The sequence below is a fragment of the Alnus glutinosa genome, chromosome 3 (assembly GCF_958979055.1).
Source record: "Alnus glutinosa chromosome 3, dhAlnGlut1.1, whole genome shotgun sequence".
NCBI classification, from domain to species: Eukaryota; Viridiplantae; Streptophyta; class Magnoliopsida; order Fagales; family Betulaceae; genus Alnus; species Alnus glutinosa.
This window is the reverse complement of record NC_084888.1, coordinates 31,604,304-31,621,212: the sequence shown is the minus strand read 5'-3', so window position 1 is coordinate 31,621,212 and position 16,909 is coordinate 31,604,304. Positions and strand designations below refer to the sequence as shown.

The 16,909-nt window shown below is 34.2% G+C and overlaps 1 pseudogene; it reads left to right on the top strand.

Annotated features, from left to right (window-relative positions):
• Nucleotides 1–4,638: 4,638 nt before the first annotated feature.
• LOC133864782 (cucumisin-like) lies at nucleotides 4,639–8,351 on the top strand (annotated as a pseudogene).
• The last annotated feature ends 8,558 nt before the right edge of the window (nucleotides 8,352–16,909 follow it).

The window sequence follows — 16,909 nt, the reverse complement described above, 5'->3', positions numbered from 1 at the left end:
TGTGGATAATTCTTGCATTGAAAAAGTTTTTCTCATAGGGCTCAATTTGAAATAAGTAGTGTTATCAGGCGTATGATTTATTTATTTATTTATATTTTATCATTAAGAGAGATGCGTATACGTCAGCATGTGGCAGCATAAACGGTAGAGATGATTCTCGATTTTTGTAACAATAGCTATACAAGAGAACTCTTTGAGAGCATCCCTAGTGAGCTTTTCATTTAATTTTTTTTTTTTTAATCAAAATTTGGTGAAAAATTCAAAAAAACCCATTCGAACAAACTCTATATAATTTCTCTACTTTAGCTTTTGTCAGAATTTCACTTCAAATTTGACTCACAAATTTTATAAGCTATTGAATATTTTATCATTTCTCTTTCCTTTTACTTCACTTTTCACTTTTTCTCTCTCCTCATTTGTTAGGAGTTAGGAGTGGTTGCTTAAGACTAATAAAAAATTAATATTTAGTTGAAATAGAAAAAGATTTAGAGAGTTTGATGTAAGAAGCTTTTTAAAAGTGATAGATAAAATAAAAAAAAGTAGATTTTTAAACTAAAAATTAGAAAGCTGACTAGGGATGCTCTGAGCATGTTTGGTAACTATCTTTCATCTCCCACTTTTTCTTTTTTTTCTTTCAAGAAGCCAAATTCAAAACATTTTAACAGAAATTTCATATCACAACCATTTACCAAACACTAACTTTGGTGCCCATATTTTAGTCCGTGACTGGGACGTCTTTGACCACTTAATTGCTGTGAAAGCTACCTACTTTGTTTTGTCTGTCACGCATCAAATGCTCTAACAATCGGAAAATGATAGATGGGGCAAACCAACCGGTCCTTTTATTAAAAGAATAATATTTTTAATAAAAACAACTTTTGATGGGACATTAAAAGTTGCTTTTGATTATAAGAACTCCCTTTTAATGAAAAGAGGTCAGGGCCGGTTGGTTTGTCTCTGCCTATCATTCTTCTTAACAATTAGATATATTATATATAGTAGATAGATTTCAATTCAAAATAAATAAGGTATACACTTATAAGATTTGCTCGAAGAAATTACAGAGTTCGATTCACTTAATTAACCTGCTGAAAAATTAGAAGTACGATTTTAGTTGAGTGAGAGGTGCTTTTGGTTACCGTGATCTGATCATGTAAAGTAAAAAACAACAGATTTTGATTCACTTGGTCGTAGGTGAAAACTGACCGAAAAGTTGAAAACCATCAAAGGTCGATGTAAGAATTCTTACATGCGCCGGCCCCACACGCATGAATGGCTTTTAACGTTTTCACCTTGTACTAGAATGCTTGGACCACCATGATAGGACTGAGGTTAGTAATTATGCATACGAACTCCACACACCTACCGCATTACTGGACATGTGAGTTTTGCAGGGTTAATTTTTCATTTACTCCCCTTTACATGTTATTTGTTTGCGGCGATCCTTTTTCCACCAACCAAGACTTTCATAAAAGAAGTCTAACTGGTCGTTTACTGTGAAAAAAAAATGTGTTATTGCATAAAAGGAAAACAATAATGGAGAGACCATTCTTTTATTATTTGATATCATCCTATAACAATTAGGTGTTTCAAAACGGGTGATTAAAAAAAACAAAAACGAAAAAAGAAGAGAAATTTCGATAAAAAAATAAAAATCAAAAATTAAAAAATTAAAAGAGGCCCAAGTTGCCCATATTGTACGTTTTGGCAATTCGTTGGCTAAATTGTTTATTCTTGTAGATCTAATTGTTGACCAAGATTCATCTTGATTAGGATCCCTTTAATTTTAGGTTGAGTGCTTACACTATACGCAAACCAACTGTTTATTTCAAAATTTGGGTGATACATCCGGTGTAATAGAAAACGGATCATCTCCATTTCAAATGAAATAGAGAGGAGCCGGTCCCTTTTAAACAAGGGGTAAAATTGTTCCAAAAAAGTGAAATGACAATAGTACCCCTTATTTTATAAGGGACTAGTTCCTTTCCTCTCAATTTCAAATGAAATGGAGAGGATTCGTTTTTGGTGTAATAAAACTTCATTTTGTCTCTACCTTTTCTTTCCTATTTAACCCTTTTCTAGAGAGTAATACTACACACACTTTTACCTTTTCACTTTATTTCTCCACGGGTGGTTTTTAAAACCATCATTAACTTTAATTTTAATCTAATAATAATTTTAAAAGCTACTTACGAGTGTAAATTAAAGAAGTAATAACTTGTAACCTTACTCTTTTCCCTATTTCCATCCACAGCTTCACATGCATTTAATGCTGGCAGTAATCATGGCCTTTACACGTAGCAATAATGTTGAGAAAGTGGAATATATAGCTTGCTATAAAGATAAAAAGAACAATTGAAATAATGAACAATAATATTGTGAAAGTGGAATATATAGCTTGCTAAGAAGGAAAAAACAACAGTAATAAATTAATAACTGATTATAAGTCTTGACCTTAATTATTATTGGAGTGATTTTCCATCTTAATACGTTGTCCTGGCCGGACAAGCTAAAGTCTAATAAAAATAAAAAAAATAAAAAATTCCCTAATGAATATATCAACTCTAGATCATGCAGTAATGGTAAAAAATTAAGTCAACCCCATTAATATATATTTGAAGTAAAACTAGATGCGAAAGACGTATTAAGAATATTGTATGCGTTAATTAATGATAAGCAAACCCCTGCTTGTAGGAATCCATCTATCTACATAATAATGCTAAATAATAATCAACCATATCGAGGGACAGGCTGGCAGCTCAGGTATGTTGGAATCTCATGCACGTGAACGTGGGCCTATATTTCTATTTGAGGAAAGGAAATTGTGGACCACATGGACCTCTTTAATCCTAGGTAGGTTGAGTGCTTTTACGTACACTACAAAATAATGCTTACAGCTTCTAGACTGGTAACACTTGTCTCAATAACCTTAGCTCTTGATATTCCATCAGCAAAACCCCTATTCCACTCGCTTGTCGCCTTGCCTCAAGGCACCCGCGCTACACCCCATCTCATCAAATTAAAACCCAAAAAAATAGTTAACGTATATATATATATATATATATATATATATATATATATATATATATATATATATATATATATATATATATATATATATATATATATATATACAGTACTCTCTCTCCTATCGCACAGTACTTTCTCCCTCACTCTCTCTCTCTCCCTCTCACACAGACACAGCCGGCCGCCGCTCCTCGTATCACCGGTACGTCCTCTCTCTAGCTCTCTCTCACTCACACTCTCCCTCTTTCTCTCTGATCTCTCTCTCACTCACACTCTCCCTCTCTCTCTGATCTCTCTCTCTCAGCTCCGTGGATAAGTCGTCCTCCGATCACCGGCCACTACTGCACGCCACCGGCACGTCCTTTCTCTCTCTCACTCTCACTCACACTCACACTCACACTCACACTCTCGCTGGCGCTATCTCTCTAGCTCGATCTCTCTCTCACTCACACTCCCTCTCTCTCTGATCTCTCTCTCTCAGCTCCGTCGATCAGTCGTTCTCCGGCCCTGAACCCGCGCCACCGACCACCACTGCTTGCCACCTCCGGTATGCTCTCTCATCACTCTCTAGCTAGCCTGTTTCTGTGTTTGCTTGAGAGGAATATATATGCCTGAGAAAAAAAAGAATAATAGGGACCTTTCCTCCGATGTGGGAGATCGATGGGCGTTAGAATAGAAGCATCGGCCCCGGAAAGCCGAGATGTTGATTGCTAGAAAGGCTATTATGTTAGGGGAACCAAGAAAGAAATATCATAGTATCCCATCCGTTGTGACCCTGACACGGCCTTAGTTAGATCGATTGCCTGGGCGGTCAAAGTAAATAAAAGAAGATAGCTTTGGAACAGGTCTGGAAGATTCTCTGAAGGATGGCTTGATGCTTTGTTAATTTGTAAAGTATTCAGTTGAAGAGGGGGGGGGTCCCAGATGATGCGAAGATGAGGCGGTATAAGGAAGAGGCTCTGACATTTTATTTTAGAAAAATAGATCAACATTGAATATTTCTTTGACCACATAATCTCTATCTACCGAAATAACATATCTTATCAGCGGATTAGATAAGTTGGTTTTAGTTAAGTTAGTTGATTTAGGCACGTTTGAATATATGATTTTAAAAAGTGCGATTTAAAAGTAAAAAATTTAGAATAGGTGATTTAAATAAATAATTTTTAAAAATATAGTTAAATGTTTGACCTTTAAAATCGTATGTTAGTCTTTAAAATTTTGTGTTTTCAAAAAGATACTCCTTGCTTAGGATTTGAAAAGACAATTTTCTACTCTTTTAAATCGTAATTTTTAAAAAATAAAATTCCTTAATGATTTATTTTTTATAATTTGATTTTAAAAAATCACACTTTTAATATACAAAATCGCAATTTCAAACAAACCATAAGCATATGAGTTATATTTTTTGTTACTATTATGCTTTTATAAATAGAAGGAACGTGCTCTGTATGAAGAAATACAACGAATACACATTTCATTCTTTCTCATCATTTTTCTCTTCTCTCTTCTCTTTGTTTTCATTTTCGTACAATTCTGATAGGTCGGGCTACAAAATTGAAAGGCAAACAAAGAATTTTTAGTCTTTCATAGCTGTCGACCCTAGCTCCAATGGAAAGCAAAACCTTTAGTCTTTCATGGCTGCTGCTCCTGATCAGTCTCGCCTCCACTCTCCTTGTTGCTCATTCAGTTTCTGAGAATGACCGAAAGGTAGATATCTCTATAGCTAGTCTTATTTTTTTATTTTATTTTTTAATGGTAATTAATTACCCGGCCACTTTATTCAGTTTCTCATGCGGGATGATTTAACAGACTTCACTTTCTACCTATGATATTGTGCATGCAGGCTTATATTGTGTATATGGGCAACAGGCACTTGGACGAGTTTTCCACTTCATCCCTTCACACAAGCATGCTACAAGAAAGGTTATAAAAGTAGCACAATGGAACCTGATGAGTTATTAGAAACTTGCTATCTGATGCTTGAATTTCTTGTTCTAACGTTTTTGTTTTTTGTTTTTTGTTTTTTTTTTTGTTTATTTATTTATTTTTTCGGAATTGTTCATGATAACGTTGTACGTAGTCACATGCATATATACTCACATTCCTTTGGAAATTACATCAGCAATATTGGACCGGAATCTCTGCTCTATAGCTACAACAAAAGTTTCAGCGGATTTGCAGTGAAGCTAACCGAGCAAGAAGCTCAAAAAATGGCTGGTCAGTGCCAAAAAATGGTGAATTAATTAACTCATGTTTTCTATGCCTATTACAAATTAATGTTGTGACAATGAATACGTAGGAATGGATGGCGTAGTATCCGTGTTCCCTAGCGAACAAAGAAAGCTTCAGACAACAAGGTCATGGGACTTCATTGGCTTTCCGCAGCAAGTTCCTAGGAGACCTGTTGAAAGCGATATCATTATAGGAGTGATTGACAGTGGAATTTATCCGGAGTCAGATAGCTTTAGTGATGAAGGATTTGGTCCACCACCTAGCAAATGGAGGGGCACCTGCCAAGCCTCGACCAATTTCAGTTGCAACAAGTATGTATATCTTTACGACCACACACACCCACGTAGAGTCAAAAAGCATAACTAAATAACTAAGAAATGTGGCTACGTACACTTGTGCAGTAAAATCATTGGAGCAAAATATTACCTGCAAAGTGAAGCATTTGACAAAGATGATATTAGGTCTCCTAGAGATTCAGATGGCCACGGGACACATGTTGCATCGATAGCAGCTGGAAACCTAGTTAGCGGGGCAAGCCTGCTGGGCTATGGCTTGGGAACAGCACGAGGTGGGGTTCCATCAGCACGTATTGCTGTGTACAAAGTATGTTGGATTAATGTCCACTGTTCTGATGTTGACATTCTCAAAGCATTTGATGATGCCATTGCTGATGGCGTCGACCTAATTTCTCTTTCCGTTGGTGGCCAACCTCTTCGGCACTATTTTGACGATGCAATTGCCATCGGTGCCTTTCATGCTATGAGCAATGGAATATTGACATCAGCTGCTGCTGCTAACAACGGTCCAGATCTAGCAACCATCATACATTTTTCGCCATGGTGTCTCTCTGTGGCTGCAAGCACTATAGATCGAGCCTTCTCCACGAAGGTCCAATTAGGTAACAACAAGATCTATGAGGTAATTAAAAACTGATGCCCCATGTTATGTCCTCTGCTATCCAAGAAAAGATCACGTGCATTAGAGACTAATTTCAAGAATTTCTTTACTTCATCTGTAGGGAACTTCAATTAATGCTTTTGACCTCAAGAATGAAATGTATCCAATAATTTACGGTGGAGATGCACCAAACACTCGAGAAGGTTTTCAGAGCTCCGATTCCAAGTAATTACTACTATAAGAACACAAAAGTCTTGTTATGCTAATTAACTCCCGTAAATGCATTAGGAGGATTTGTCTAATATTTATAATGATTTACAAAACATTACAATTGATTGATATTTATTCATAACTCTTGCTCCATTGTGTACATATATAACATGTTACAAGACTTCTTATCTTCTTATCATGAACTATTCATAACTCTTGCTCCATTTTGTGTAGTCTTCTTATTTTCTAACAAATTTGTTCCGATAAGCTCCCACAAACCCAACATTAGATCACGGATGTTGAGGTTTGATCTTGAACATCAAAGGGTTGAAAAACGGCTACTATCCTCTAATAATTATGTTCTTATAACTACAAAATGAAATGTACCCAATAATTAATACTTTTGATGTACATGTAGACAAAGGGAAGAAGTTTAACCATTTGTTTTTGTTTGCATAAATCTATGAAACTAGCAGGTGAAATATTAATTCCTTGTGTTTCAGAAAAGCATTACCAATTGTGGTCACATTATAAGATGATAGTTAAAGTGGAACTATTGCTACAATGCAGAACTTGCTGGCCAGGTACTATGGACCAAAATTTGGTGAAGGGTAAAATTATACTTTGTGAAGATCCAGAGGAAGGGGCCGTTTTAGGGCCATTATTAGCCGGTGCAGTGGGTACTGTGGTCCCATGCTTAGGGGTGCTAACTGCTGCAAGTCCTTTTCCCTTGCCTGCAGCTTACCTTAGCTGGCAGGATGGTAGCAACATGTACACGTACATAAAAACGACAAGGTATTAATAGAAAGTATCTTTAAAATGAACCAGTTCACAAAACATACTAATCCTAATGAACACACACAATTTACAGAAGCCCAACTGCAACTATTATGAAGAGTGAGGAGTTTAACGATACATTTGCCCCGTACATAGCCTCATTTTCATCAAGGGGTCCAAGTACAGCTACTTTCAACATTCTCAAGGTAATCTAGTAATAATCTTATAATTACGTTTGCGCTCTTGTACATTACTTATCTCATCCAAAGGTTTTTTATTTTATTTTATTTTTTATGTTTCTATAGCCAGATTTAGCTGCTCCCGGCGTTAACATCCTAGCAGCCTGGCCTCAAACTATCCCAACTACGATTGGTCATAACAGATTGTTGCCATACAATATAATGTCGGGGACATCAATGGCTACCCCACATGTTACTGGGGCAGCTGCCTACGTTAAATCCTTTCACCCCACATGGTCACCTGCTGCTATCAAGTCGGCTCTTATGACTACAGGTAATATATATATAGATAGTCCCCACTCCTAGCCTTGATAATAAAATGCATGCATATACGTAGGCAGACCATACCATGACTAACTAATTCCCATTTGGTAAATTACTTGTAGCTGTCCCGATGAGTGCTGAAAAGAACCCCGAGGCTGAATTTGCATTCGGTGCGGGAAATATAAATCCTCTTAAGGCTCCATATCCTGGTTTAATATATGATATTGAGTCATTTGACTACATACAATATTTATGTAGCCAAGGATATACTACGGAGCTATTACAAGTTGTTACTCAGGACAATTCCACTGCATGTTTTGAAGCCACTGATGGAAAAGTCTTCAATCTTAACTATCCTTCTTTTTCTCTGTCTACATCACGCTCAGAATATATCAGACAGGTTTTTCATCGGACCGTCACCAATGTTGGATCACCAAACTCTACATATAAAGCTGTTGTGACCACTCCAGATGGAATTAGAATCAAAGTGAAACCTGTTCTTCTATCATTCACATCTCTGGGACAAAAGCTACCATTTACTCTCACGATTAAAGGAACAATACAGAAATTCATAGTCTCTGCTTCTTTAGTGTGGGATGATGGAACGTTCCAAGTGAGGAGTCCCATTGTCGTGGCTGTTCGTGATGCATGAGAAAAAGCTTTGAAGGGATATGTATGGAAGATTAAAATCAAAGCAGTGGTAGGGAGGATTGAAAATGGTTGTAATTTGATCATTTGATCCAATTTTGCTGTGTAATTTGAACCTTTCTAATTTAATGCTATATTCTACTTTGTTTTCCTTCTAACTTATTGTATGTCTCTCTATATATGTGTATGCATGTAAATATATGTGTTTATCTCGGAGGAAAGAAGCTACAGAAAATTTGTAGGGAGATTAGAACTAGAATTATGTAGAAGGGCAATTTCAAAGAAAATATGGCCATTTGTGGTAGTTGGGATATCCCATTAAATGTTCTGGTTTAAATATTGGTTGTAGTTCAAGGCTATGCAGAATATTGTTGTGTTCTACAAGCTTCTTGGGGTGTGGTTTATTTGATTGTTTAGTTTGTTGGTGATTTTACTGGAGTTCTTTTGAGGTGGCTATGGAGTTGTAGTTGTGTTGTGTTGATGTTGATTGGGTGCTGTGAAGAGCTGCTTATGGCAGGATCTAGAGACAATTTTTTTAAGTTTTGTGGTTAATTTCTCTATATTAGTCTTTTAGCTCTTTTAGATCCCAAGACATTTGTTGTAAGATAATTATGAAAATGGTAAATATAAAATAAATCACCGAGTCGGCGCGGGTATATTGAAAAATCCCTCACCTTTTTTTTTTTTTTTTTTTTTTTTTTTTTTTTTTTTTTTTTTTAACATCGGATCCTTTAGTTTTTCGCAAATTTGAAATCAATCACTCCGTGTAACGACCCGCCTTTTACAAAATGGCGTAAGTGAAAATTTTGGTTTCCACGTATCGTTATGACATTAACAACGACGTCATCGGAGTTATAAATTAGCAGCGGAATATATTTTTCTTTAACAATGACACGTCAAAGCTGACTGAAATTACCTCTAAATAAATAATATAACTTGATGTTCTTACATAATAAATACACCTTTAAAAAATAGTAACATATATGCCACAAACGACACTGTTATAAAATACCAACAAAACTGTAATAAATATTACAGCACTAAATAAAATGATTCTGACACATTTAAATAAAAGATAGACTAAGCAGAGTAATCTATCACATCCAAGAGTCCACAAAATGGGAGGCAACTTAGCCTCAAAAGACCGCCACTAGGATTCTTCTAAGCATATGCATAGTCCTGATACTTTTCATCCTCAAATCCTGTATAAGTAAATACAGAGAGAGAAAATAATACAAAAATACCTAAATGAGTCCGTTGTTTCCAATAATATAATGAATACTGATTTATTTATGAAATGCAACATAATGTAATATAGATTATATGTATACGCAATTTATGGCCAATGGTAGCTAATCATAGTCATAAATTGAATATAAACATAATCATAAAGAAGTAATATGACAGTTTTATATGCAAAGTCTTAATTATATTTTTTCAGCACTCCTCTTATAATGGATCCTACGGTTCGTATTAACGTGTTATTCGGGATCCTATGGTCTCCCCATTACGAGTTACTTGGGATCCTACGGTCTCCTGGAGCCAACGGTCTAGTGTCATCTCACGAAGTTTTATTAATTTTTTACTGGAATCCTACGGTTTTAGCATAACTGAAATCCTACGGTTTCAGTGGCTTGTTTATTATTCTTTTACTGGAATCCTATGGTTCAAGCGTAACTAAAATCCTATGGTTTCAGTGGCTTGTTAATCAGTTTAATTAAACATAGAAAAATATGCAAATTCACATGCACAACCAAATAAATAAACCAGTAAACACAATATCAAAGAAAAGTCCACCAGCATCACCCTCAGTAAGTATAAAGATACTTACCGTCTTTTGCTTCCAAAAGGGTTTCCATACAATTGTTGACAAACACTTCTAGAAAAATGGCTAAACCTGCACCCTTGCTATAGCACACGAAACAGAGAATTTTTCTGCTTCCCTTTTAAAAGAGATGCAACCGTGAGAGCAATAAAACGTTTCTTCTTTTTGTTTTCTTCATCCTTTTCCTTTTCATTAACATCATAAACCGAACACACATGAATACACTGCAATACAATTTAATGTAAACAATAGTGAATTAATATAATTCACTAATAATACTTTTTAATCCTATTCTCATTTCTGATTTCTTAATCCTATTACTATTTTCGACATAGTAACGGCGTATAAAATTAGTTAAGTATAATGTCACCTATTTTATGCGGACATTATAACAGTATTTAATATAATAACCAAAATACCATTTTTCATAAAAATTACCAAAATACCATTTTTACGAAAATGATTCTTTTACACAAAGATTGTTTCAAAAACACTTTTACAATCTTGAACAAAATAGCGGCATTAGTATATTAAATGGCTACTAATTTTTAGAATAATTTGAGCGGCATAACGACACTTTTTATAAAATATATTATTTTTACTCAAGCATCACAACGACATGATTTATATACCTTTTATGCCATATGAAAAACCTTATTTACAAACATAACTTAAATCATTAAAGGATAAGAATTTTATCCGATATTTTGCAAAATATTTGTTTAGGACATTTTGCAAAATATCTCAAAATATCTTTTGAGATATTTTGTAAAACTTACAATATTCCTTTTCCTAATGTATTCCATCTCTTATCTTTAAAACATAAAAACTAACCTTAAGAACTTTAGGAACTTACCTCCAAATATCCTTAGGAAGTACACAACACTACTACTCACAAGATCCAGCCAAGAGAGTGTGATGAAGAGGATCCTTGCTCCTCTATTGATACAACCCGAAAGGCAAAGATCCAAGAGAGAAATAGTGAGATATATATATATATATATATATATATATATATATATATATATATATATATATATATATATATATATATATATACACATACATGTGAGAAGGAGAGGGAAAGAGGAGTCCTTCTCTCTTGTTTGAACCGAGAGATAGAGAAGAAAAGAGGGAGACTTACCAAATGAATTCATTCCCTTCTGACCGTGCATGAGATAAAGAGAAAGGAAGTGTTCTATGCTGCTTCTAGCATAAAAATGAGATGAGAAGGACTGCAGAGGAGCAAGAGCTGCCGTTGCACAATGAAGAACAGAGAAAGAGGAGCATGCGAGAGAGTTTTTGGGAGAAATTCTATAAAACTTGTGAAGAGAATTGTGAAGGAGGTTGCTCTTCTTTTATACACACACGGATGGCTAGGATTGAGCTTAGTTGATCTCATCTAATGGTTAAGAACAACACTTGGGCAACAAGTTTGATGGATGATGTGTTGTTTTGATGAGTCATATAGGTAATGATCACTTTAGATAAGAATCAAGGAAAGAAGAGAAGAACGTAGAAGGGGAAGCTTCACTTAGCATAGATGACTCATCCAAAGGAATCTTAGCACCATGACTCATCTTATATTCAAAGAATAATCATGATTACTAACATAATATCTCATATCCTCAAGTAACTAGAAATTGATTCATAACTAGATTTTAATGATTCGCTAACCAAGTTCTTTTGTAATTAAGTATTAATGGCCAAGATTGATTAAGAATTGATCAATATCTGTAGAAATGTCGAGCTGGGCTATGAATCATCAAATGGAATGATGATTATATTTGATAAATATCAAAAGATAGGTATTCGGACAAGATTTTGCATTTCTGCATAAAATCGATCGATCGCATTTTACATTGTAAAATAATCGATCGATCTCATTGAACAGTAGTAGTAGATCAATCGCATTTTTACACTATAAAATAATCGATCGATCTATTATACTTAGTTAGATTTTCATCAGTTTCAGCTCCTATATAACTAAATTACTCGATCGATTGATTTTTGGCTTCTAATAAGGGTTCGATTCCTTAATCGCACAATCGATTTTGGAACATTAAACAATCGCTCGATCGATTCTAATATCGATCGATTGATTTAGATTTAATCTAATTTCTAATCCATTTTAACTCCCATACACTTATACATATATTTCTAATAAATATTTAATCGCTTAAATATTTATAGCTGTCTTGATGAATATTTATTCCACAAATATTCATATGTATGTTATTTCTATTATTAGGCTTTAGATCATATTTTAAGATATTTTATTCAACATCTTAAAATACGGGGTATTACATCATTTTCCCTTTAACGGAATTTCGTCCTCGAAATTCATAAACCTTATATCGCACAAAGTTTACATTAAGGGAATATTTTAGATTACTAAATCTTAAGTCTAGTGACACAGATTTTAAGTGTAAGATTTAATTATCAATCAATGGGTTATCCTAACCCTGATTATCATGAGAGAGAAATGACATAAAAAAATAAGGTATATTTTCTTTTTGTCAATTATCTCATTAATGGTCTTTCATCTAATCTTTCTATTATTGAAATTTCATCCACTCATCACAACCGAAAATTCCGATTACGATAAGCAGTTGTTCTTATATTTTCTAAAAGCCTGTAAGAAAATAATATTTTATATAGTACCATGATTTTTATATAGTACCATCATCTATTTCAAGGGTCAACCTACCAATTACAGCCAATACGCGTACTAACCTTTATTCGACATTGACTGGCAGATCCGCATATTCTTCTTCATAAGTGTCGTCGGAAACAAGAGATTATACTCAACCGATAAAAATCTTACAGGACTTAGATTCAGTCTCCCTGGTGTGTGAGCATAGAGATCTTAAACAATATAGACATTTTTCAAAATGAGAATTGTCAAGACACATAGATTTATGCCATTGTTTTTTTTATCGTTTGATTGCGACAATGGACAATTCATCAAAGTGAAAAACAATCAACCCACAAATCAAACGGCTAAGTTTGTTAGATCTTATAAAAGGATAAATATTTACTCATTTCCGATAATCCAATATCTAATCACTTATCCAACAGCTTACGACGAGTAAATATAGTCATTTATAGGATCAACAACGTTAGGCTTAGAAATCACATGTAAACACACAAAACATGTTTATCTACAAACTATTCTAGAGCAACACTATACACTACTTTACACATTTCAATAATCATCCAATCAATCAAACAAAAGAATTAGTGATGGAGGAGATAAATATTAAAACAATGTGGGTCATAATTCTGAAACTTATTGTCTTATTATTGCTTAAGACAAATTGATCTTAATCCCAGGTTTCATATCCAACTTATACCAAGATTACTGTCTGGGTGGGAGGCCTCTTCACTAAAACATCTGACTCGTTAAACTTAACAAGGAACGTCTATTCAAGTTTTGTCACAAATACTATCTTAATTGTTGAGTAATAAAAATTCATGTGATCGGCGCGAACAAGTGAATGCGAAATTCCTAAATCATAGGTAACCTGCTCAAAGCTATCTATTTAAGGAATGATACCTGCCGTCATATCTGTATATTCTTCACCTTCATCTTCGTCATCACTGCCTCCAGGAGTAAGTGAATATACCCGGGCTCCGCTTCCTTGGTTGTTGTTGTGTTTCAACAGTAAAATTCTTGGGACAGTTCATTGAGAAATTGCCAAGCTTACCACATTTAAAACAATTCATGCTTCCATTTCTGCACTTTCCTAAGTGAGCTTTTCCACATTCGTTGCAAGGAGCTCCCTGATTTCCAACTGCTGGCGGAAGACTCCTTCCTACGGATGGCCTGGAACCACTTCCTATGGCTGACCTCTTAGCTGTATATGACGCCTGTTGCTTTGTTCGCCTCTCTGAATCGTAAGTTGCTGCTGACTCACGAATTCCTCTTTAGGCTAGTGAGGTGACCTCTACCAATCTAGTGTAGTCCTTGATCTCATGGCACATAACCCTCTCCTTGATTCTTAGGTTAAGGTCGTTTTCAAAGCGCTTTGCCTTCGACTCTTCATCAGGAATTAAGTTGGGTGCGAACCTAGCCAATTCCATGAATATAATCTAGTGTAGTACTGCTCCACAGTCATGTTGCCCTGGACAAGGTTCTGAAATTCTATCGCATGCAACAGCCTCTGAGCTTTGGGGAAAAAACGCCTGTTGTATTCCACCTTGAATGACTCCCACGTGATCATTGCGTTTTCACTTAGTAGCACCTTTCTTGAATTCCACCATCTCCCAGCTTCTCTAGTTAGCACTAATCCAACATATTGGACCTTCTGTTCATCCGTGCAACCGAGAGTGTCATATAATACCTTTATATCCGTAAGCCAAGCTTTTGCTGTATTTGGCCCTTCAATGCCTTCAAAAGAATGGAAATGGTAGGTAGAGAAATCGCGAAGGGAACAGCCTATATGTTCAACTCATTCAACTGGTTGTGGGATTCTTGACACGGCATCAACAAGATGCCTCGTTGTGTCAGCCATAAATTGTATTAAGGTTGGATGTACTCTATCATTGAATTGTGTAGGTGGTCGTAGTTCCTTATCACCATTTTCATGGTGAGGTGCCTCTTGGTTAACATCATACCTTGGGCGATGTCTAGGCGGCTTAGTTCTGTTTTCAAAACAATTATTATCCATATACAAAATAAGTCAAGGTCATTAAAGTATAAACAAAGATTACACTACCAGCAATCCTATCACATACATATTATTCACACAGATGCAACTAAAGAATTTTACCTAAGGATTATGCTCTTAAGGGATTTTATTTATTTATTTTTTTTAAGTTGTTCTAAATGATGAAAACAAATGTATATATGCTTTCATCAAAAACCTTTTTATTTACCAAATTCTTTCATATCCATAATTCTAACCACTTCAATACTATTTGTAATTATCCAATACGCAATTTATCGAACTGTTAGTTTGATATAAAATCATTCAACATGCATCCTTAACAATCTACTTTACATAATTAAATCACAACCGCAGCACATATTCAAACACTTTAAACCAATTTAACATTCTTCATTCATACATTAAAACATCATTGATATGATTCGAACATACTCAAAACTACTTAATCCACCCAATGCTTCCAAAACAGATTTATTCAATTTACGATAGTTCAGTTTTGTAAGAAAACATTATATAAGTTTGCAATTCTATAAAATACTTAAAGTGGTAATTTTCTCAGTGAGTAGACACTCATTAAGTTTATTGCATAGAACTGACATTTTATTATTAATAGCTACTATTTATAATTATAAAATCCGTCCATTGAAAATCTATCGTAGCTGATGAAGCAAACATCGACTAATATGAAAACATTTAAAGCCTACTATGCAATTGTGAATATATATAGAAGTTCTAATCTACCGTTCGGAAGCTTCTACATATAGTCCCATTTACAATAGTATTTTTAATCGGTGATTTAGACATATATGCATGTGAGCAGTCCATTGCAGAATTCACGCCTACACATAAGTCTTAAGTAAGAAAATAGTAGCATTTAAAAAATATATGAAAGTATACTATGTAGTTGTGAATATACATAGACATTCCAGTCATCCCACCTTGAAATTGCATAGATACAAACTCATCTACAATATTACTTTGAAGATCAACGACTTAGGCTTATGTATACATAATGACTCTTTTATGGATTCTCATATACACACAGGCCTTAGCTAGAAAAATAGTGGCATCTTGCTCACTATATTGAGACACAAGTATTTCATTGCTTAAGTAATATTGGTATCTCGTACATCGATGCTCGAAGGCACATACATATATATAGGTGCTAATATCACTAAGCTTTGAGTAACGCTGGCATCTAGCATAATGAAGCTCAATGCATCTTTATAAACACTAAATCATGGCATCTAGCTTAGCTATACAAAGACATCTGCATTTCCTGAAATAGGTAACACCTTGTCCACATACGCTAAAGCTTATGGCCTTTGAACGGTAGTGGTATCTAACTTAGCTATACTAATGCCGTTATTCTGCTCAATTTTATAAAAGAATTAATTATGTAGTTATTCTAAATACACCTGTTTTTAAAGTATGAAACCCGTTAATTATATTAACGAAGTTATTTTGATAAGCCATATGTTGGCTAAAATCTATTTTGGTATCTCACAGTTTCAGTTAAAATAACTGAAACAGTACATGCTTTGATATTATTTAATTAAAGGTTCAAGTTATTTTGGGTTGCAAAAGTCCGTTGTAAAATTAGTGAGCTTTAAACTGTTATATTTATTTTGATAAAAAGAACATTATGCTATTATGAGATATGTTTTGATAAATAAATATTTAAGGGCCTAGATAAATGCCATAATAAAGTCCGCATAAAAGATTAGTAATAAAATGTAAATGAACTAATTTTATATGCTGTGATAATGTTTAAGCAAAAATAGAAAATTATATTAAGGTTTAAAAGTCAAAAATGAGAAAAGGATATTATGCTATTTTGATATTTGTGAGATTCATATATATAACTGTTATATAAATACAAAGCCGTTATGATTAAATGTGTTTTCAAAACAATCTATTAAAATGACCATTTTAAATGTAAAATGGTATTTTGGTCATTTAATAATAAATGCTATTATAATGTCCACATGAAATATGTGACATTATAATTAATCTATTTTATATGCCGTTATTATGTTTAAATGATGTTAGAGATTATGTTAAGGTTTAAAGGTTAAAAATGAAAATAAAGTTAAAATGAGTTTATTAGTGGG